The sequence below is a fragment of the Herpailurus yagouaroundi genome, unplaced genomic scaffold, assembly GCF_014898765.1.
Source record: "Herpailurus yagouaroundi ecotype Mexico unplaced genomic scaffold, PumYag 288, whole genome shotgun sequence".
NCBI classification, from domain to species: Eukaryota; Metazoa; Chordata; class Mammalia; order Carnivora; family Felidae; genus Herpailurus; species Herpailurus yagouaroundi.
Window position 1 is genome coordinate 1 of NW_024412505.1, and position 6,310 is coordinate 6,310.

The 6,310-nt window shown below is 52.1% G+C and overlaps 1 long non-coding RNA gene across 1 annotated transcript; it reads left to right on the top strand.

Moving 5' to 3' along the window:
* On the top strand, positions 1 to 5,772 carry LOC121021294 (uncharacterized). The gene is made up of 3 exons (XR_005786488.1): positions 1 to 91; positions 986 to 1,081; positions 5,131 to 5,772. It is a non-coding gene; the product is annotated as an uncharacterized LOC121021294 (long non-coding RNA).
* The last annotated feature ends 538 nt before the right edge of the window (positions 5,773 to 6,310 follow it).

A 6,310-nucleotide genomic window follows, 5' to 3' on the forward strand; every position in this document is an offset into this window, starting at 1 on the left:
AGAGTGGAGACCCCTGCTGGCTTGAGCCACCGCTGTGCCCTGGTGTCTGGAACCAGCCCGGCATGCAAGGGCCTCAGTGAATGTGCCCCGGGTGAGTGAATGTTGTAGACCACAAACCAGAATGTCCTGGGTAGTGCTGAGGGCTGTTTATTCACCCTTTATTGACCCCCTACATGTGCCTGGCACCGACCTAGGCATAGACACAGCAATGAATGAGACAAAACAAACAAACAAACAAACAAACAACCCCCAGATACCTCTGTGCCCTGCTCCTGAGGCAAAGACACTGTGGAGGGCAGACAGTGAGCACACTGTGTTAGAAGGGGCATGTGCGGCAGAGGAAAGGCAGGAGTCAGGAGGCTCAGAAGTGCCAGGGTGGGGCTGGAGGAGGCTGGGGGCCAGCCACGGCTGGGGCGTGGGGGAACAATCATGGGAGAAGAGATTGCACAGGACCTGGTGTCCTTGTGCATGAGGACTCTTCCTCTCGATGGGGGAGCCGTGCCTGGGTGCTTGAGCAGGGGTGGAGCCCTGAATGCCCCGAAGGGATGAAGTTGGTAATGGCAAGGGAGACTAGGGGTGGGGGACGCTGTGACTGGGGGTTGGGTAGGTGGGGATGGTTCCTCTGAGAAGGTGACACATAAGATGAGGCCGGTGTGCGTGCATCTGTCTGCCTGACAGGTCGCGTGCCGAGTCACTTTGACTTGACCTCTCTGGCTTGTCACCACCCCCTCCCGCCCCCAGGAAGAATCCTCCTTCTAGGGGCCCGCTCGCCAAATAGAAATGACCAACGCAGAGCCCACACCCCCCCACCTCCTTTCAGGCTGTCAGACTCTCCGACTCCGGGCCACTGTCTACCTGGCATAATCACCCCCGGGCCAGGTACCAGATCATTCGGGACAGCCCCCACCCAGGCCCCAGGGTCCTGAAATTATCCACACTAGCCAATCCTAAGCGTGTCACCTGCCTTGCTTGTTCCCTCCTGCAGAAACCACAAGTAAGGCGCCTGTCACAATTGTCCCTCCTCCTGGGGTTTCTTCACGTGGCCCTGCACGGTGTGGTGTGCTCCTTCCTCCTGGGAACCGTGAGTAACAAACTCTTCTCAAAGGCATCGTCTCCTGATCTGTAGGCCTTACTGAACCTCAGATTTTCTCTAGATACACTTTATTTTTTTTTCTACTAGACATTTATTTTATTTATTTTTTATTTATATATGAAATTTATTGTCAATTTGGTTTCCATACAACACCCAGTGCTCATCCCAAAAGGTGCCCTCCTCAATACCCATCACCCACCCTCTCCTCCCTCCCACCCCCCATCAACCCTCAGTTTGCTCTCAGTTCTCAACAGTCTCTTATGCTTTGGCTCTCTCCCACTCTAACCTCTTTTTTTTTTTTTCCTTCCCCTCCCCCATGGGTTCCTGTTAAGTTTCTCAGGATCCACATAAGAGTGAAACCATATGGTATCTGTCTTTCTCTGTATGGCTTATTTCACTTAGCATCACACTCTCCAGTTCCATCCACGTTGCTACAAAAGGCCATATTTCATTTTTTCTCATTGCCACGTAGTATTCCATTGTGTATATAAACCACAATTTCTTTATCCATTCATCAGTTGATGGACATTTAGGCTCTTTCCATAATTTGGCTATTGTTGAGAGTGCTGCTATGAACATTGGGGTACAAGTGCCCCTATGCATCAGTACTCCTGTGTCCCTTGGATAAATTCCTAGCAGTGCTATTGCTGGGTCATAGGGTAGGTCTATTTTTAATTTTCTGAGGAACCTCCACACTGCTTTCCAGAGCGGCTGCACCAATTTGCATTCCCACCAACAGTGCAAGAGGGTTCCCGTTTCTCCACATCCTCTCCAGCATCTATAGTCTCCTGATTTGTTCATTTTGGCCACTCTGACTGGCGTGAGGTGATACCTGAGTGTGGTTTTGATTTGTATTTCCCTGATAAGGAGCGACGCTGAACATCTTTTCATGTGCCTGTTGGCCATCCGGATGTCTTCTTTAGAGAAGTGTCTATTCATGTTTTCTGCCCATTTCTTCACTGGGTTATTTGCTTTTCGGGTGTGGAGTTTGGTGAGCTCTTTATAGATTTTGGAGACTAGCCCTTTGTCCGATATGTCATTTGCAAATATCTTTTCCCATTCCGTTGGTTGCCTTTTAGTTTTGTTGGTTGTTTCCTTTGCTGTGCAGAAGCTTTTTATCTTCATAAGGTCCCAGTAATTCACTTTTGCTTTTAATTCCCTTGCCTTTGGGGATGTGCCGAGTAAGAGATTGCTACGGCTGAGGTCAGAGAGGTCTTTTCCTGCTTTCTCCTCTAAGGTTTTGATGGTTTCCTGTCTCACATTCAGGTCCTTTATCCATTTTGAGTTTATTTTTAGGAATGGTGTGAGAAAGTGGTCTAGTTTCAACCTTCTGCATGTTGCTGTCCAGTTCTCCCAGCACCATTTGTTAAAGAGACTGTCTTTTTTCCATTGGATGTTCTTTCCTGCTTTGTCAAAGATTAGTTGGCCATACGTTTGTGGGTCTAGTTCTGGGGTTTCTATTCTATTCCATTGGTCTATGTGTCTGTTTTTGTGCCATACACTTTATTTTAAAGTAGCACTACCAGACCCTTTGCAGACAATTAAGAGTAACAAACAAATGGACTGTATACGTTGTCATGACATCTTCAGCAAAGTTAATGTTATTAGAAGTCCTTCCCCCCATAAAATGGTAGGTTCCGTAAGAGTGGAGGGCGTACAGGAAATGACCCTGAGCAGACCAGGCACCTGCGAAGTCCTCGGTATCTGTCTCCCCAGACTGAGAGCTCAGGCCCAGTCGTCCCCAAGTCCCAGGCTCCACCTTCCTACCGTGCTTGCTGTTTGGTCGGTTTGTCAAATTCAGCTTTTAAGCTTGTCAGCTTCGCAGGGAACTTGTCAGCTCCAAACTCATCTTTCGAGCAATAATCAAGTTACACCGTGTGCGAGACGGCCTGTTCCCGGAGTTATTTAATTAGAATCCGCAGCTATTAGCGGGGCGAGAGTCAGCACAGCCTATTTCAAAGCCAACTACCTCTCTGGCGGAGGGTGGGAATGCACGGTGTGGGAGGGAAGAGGATGAAGTCCCTGAAGATACGAGGTGGACTCCTTACGTTGGGAACGTGGAGCCTCTTGCATTTCCAGGGAAGCCCCTGGAGAGGAGAGGGCTAGAGCCGAGCTTGGCTGTTCACCCCACAGAAGGAAGGGCTGAGAATTTCAGAGGGCTGTGGTTCTGGGAGCAGCCTGGCCCAAAGGAAGCACACGGAAAAGTCTGCCCCAAGACTGCTGTCCTGGTTACGACAAGGTTCAGCTGCTGTCACGGAGGTGCCCCGCATGAGTTTGCATCTCTCTCTGGCTCGGTCTACGGGCAGACGGTCCAGGGCTGGCCTGGCAGGGCTGCCCCAGGAAGCTCCTCTCCCCAAAGCCCTGTCATCCCAGAGGAGCCACCCTGGGGCCAGGGTGGGAGTTTGCGTCCCCAGCAGCAGGACAGGGAGAGAAGCACAAAGGGCCTGGTTCTCTGCTAGGACACATCCCAGAAGGACAAATCGCTTCCCGTCCCATCCAGGGGGGAGAGTGTGGTCACTCAACCGGCCCTGCCGCAGAGGATGCCGGGAACCCTAGGGTCTTGGGCGGCCACACGCGCAGTTCAGAGTCCGATGTCTGGTTACTCCGAGTAGTGGATAATGCCACCGGGAGCCACATGGACACGTCTGCCACATCCCCTTTAATGTCCTCTCTCGGCACTGACCGCTCTCTACCCTGAGTTCATGTTTTATGAGAGACTGTTCATCACACAAGCTGCATGAAGTAATTTCATAATTCAGGAAGCAGGTGAGAACCCACCAGGGGTGTCAAATCGCTGAGGGACACTATGACTGTCTCTGAAGCTCCCCACCCAGAGCCCACTGTGCACCTGCAGCCAAAGGTGTCTTGAGTCGCGGAAGTTGTCACGTTGGTCCCCACTCTTTAGAACATGAAGACTGTCCCCGAGAACCCGCTTGGACTAAGGAGACCAGAGGCAGCCAGGGGCCCTGAGCTCACAGGAGAAAGTGTCATTGGTGGAGCATCCGATGCTCCCAGCAGACTGCTTCCCAGGCCCTGAGCTAGGGGACATTCAAGTTTGGGGATGCAGAGCAAAATGCACTAGTGGGCGTGGTCCTGGAAATAAGGGGTGCTGCTCCAAACGCTCACCCCTGCCTGCCTCCCCCCACCTCTGTCCTGTATGTGCACAGCTTCCTTTGGTGTGCAAACCCTCCAGGTTCCTGTGGGGGTGGGGGGGAATCCCTCCCCATGCGGGACATGGAAAAGCTAGACTCCTGCATTACAGTGGAGACTCAGCTGCAACGTTTGGGACCCCTAAGCTACCTTGGGGGCCCACTCCCACGCCATTTCCACTCCCACACAGGCTGGTTCTCAGGACTTTGTTACCCTGTTGTGAAGTCTTGGTCATAAGCAACATAGGCCACAGGACCTAAATGTTCCCCTTGGCCCTTCTGAAAATGTGGGGCAATGTTAGTGTAGGAAGGTAGGATACAATCTCTACATTGCTTTCTTTTTTTTTTTTTAATTTTTTTAATGTTTATTTATTTTTGAGAGACAGAGAGAGACAGAGCATGAGCATGGGAGGGGCAGAGAGAGGGGGAGAGACAGAATCCGAAGCAGGCTCCAGGGTCCGAGCTGTCAGCACAGAGCCCGACACGGGGCTCGAACCCACAAACTGCAAGGTCACGACCTGAGCTAAATTGGGACACTTAAACAACTGAGCCACCCAGGCGCCCCACAATCTCTACATTTCTGTAAAAAAAAATTGTTTTAACATTTCTTTATTTTTGAGAGAGACAGAGACAGAGTGAGAGCTGGGGAGGGGCAGAGAGAGAGGGAGACACAGGATCTGAAGCAGGCTCCGGGCTCCGAGCCGTCAGCGCAGGGCCCGACGAGGAACTCGGACCCAGGAACTGCAAGATCGTGACCTGAGCCGAAGTCGGCCACTCACCGACTGAGCCACCCAGGCGCCTCCACAGTCTGCACTTCTGCCCTGCAATACTCCCACGACAAGTCCCTTAGGTGATTTTTCCATTTAGTTGTTCTGGTGAATTCCCTAGGACTACATCACTCCACACTCCTCCGACCGGGACATGCGCGGCTCCAATTCTGTTTGGCGAGGATGCAAACAGAGTATCTGTGATACACCTTTCTGCGGCATCGACTTCATTACAAGATCTGGAATAACGGCCTCCCTCCTCCCCATACAAAAAACACAAGAGCAGAGGAGGAGAGAGATGCCTCAGGAAAAGCAGCCCAGTCTCTAAAGCTTCACCCAGCTGGGGACAGAAGGACAGACCCGCAGCTCGGGTGGCCTCTCCTCTTGTAGGCCGCGGACACGAGATACCCTCTTGATGGGAATCCACTGCAGAGAACTGTGAGGGGTGTGCACACTCCCGTTGTCCACGGGACCGTATCTGCTTGCCCGGGCCACCGTGTCCACACGGTGCACCCACGTTGCATCACACACACCCGCGTGGGTTTGGGTCCGACTCCTGGCCAGTGTCCTGCACCTGTCCCGGGGCTTCCTGGAGCTCAGCATCTTTCGCTGCACTTAAAATGCAGGGACGGGGAACCTGGGTGGGCCTCCGTCCCTCGGCATCCCACAAGTGCTTTTGCTCAGGTCGTGATCTCACGGTTTTGTGAGTTGGAGCCCCACATCGGGCTCTGAGCTGATAGCACAGAGGCTGCTTGGGTTCTCTCTCTGCCCCTCCAGCACTCGCACTGTCCCTCTCTTTCAAACAAGTATTTACTGAAGTTGCTTTAAACTTCAAAAATGAAACAAAACAAAACAAAATAAAATGGAGGCACGGAGCCTTGGCTCTCTCATTTGGGTTTTATTTTATTGTTTGGAAAACTCTTTTTTTTCAATCTGTATGCAGTTTCTACACAGCGGTTTTCTGGCTCTAGGGACGTGCTCCCTGGCTCCCAGCGTTCGCCATGCGTGTCTGCGTCTGTGGTGAATGGGTCACACCTGGCCGGGCTAATGGTTCTCATGATGCTGGTTCCTACAGAAGTCAAAAGGCTCCGCTTTGAGAATATGCTGGAGCTGCAGAAGGCTGGAATGAGGCTCCAGGAGAGGGCTGGGCTCTAGGCTGGTGGGAGACTGCCTGGACGTTTTGCCTTCTGCTCTGTCATTACCTGAGGCAGCCGGGGGGTCCTCGGTGTCATGGCCTGGCTCCACATAAGGACTGAGTTCTTCCTCCTGCCCTATATTTTCCCATCGGTCCTTCATAACGG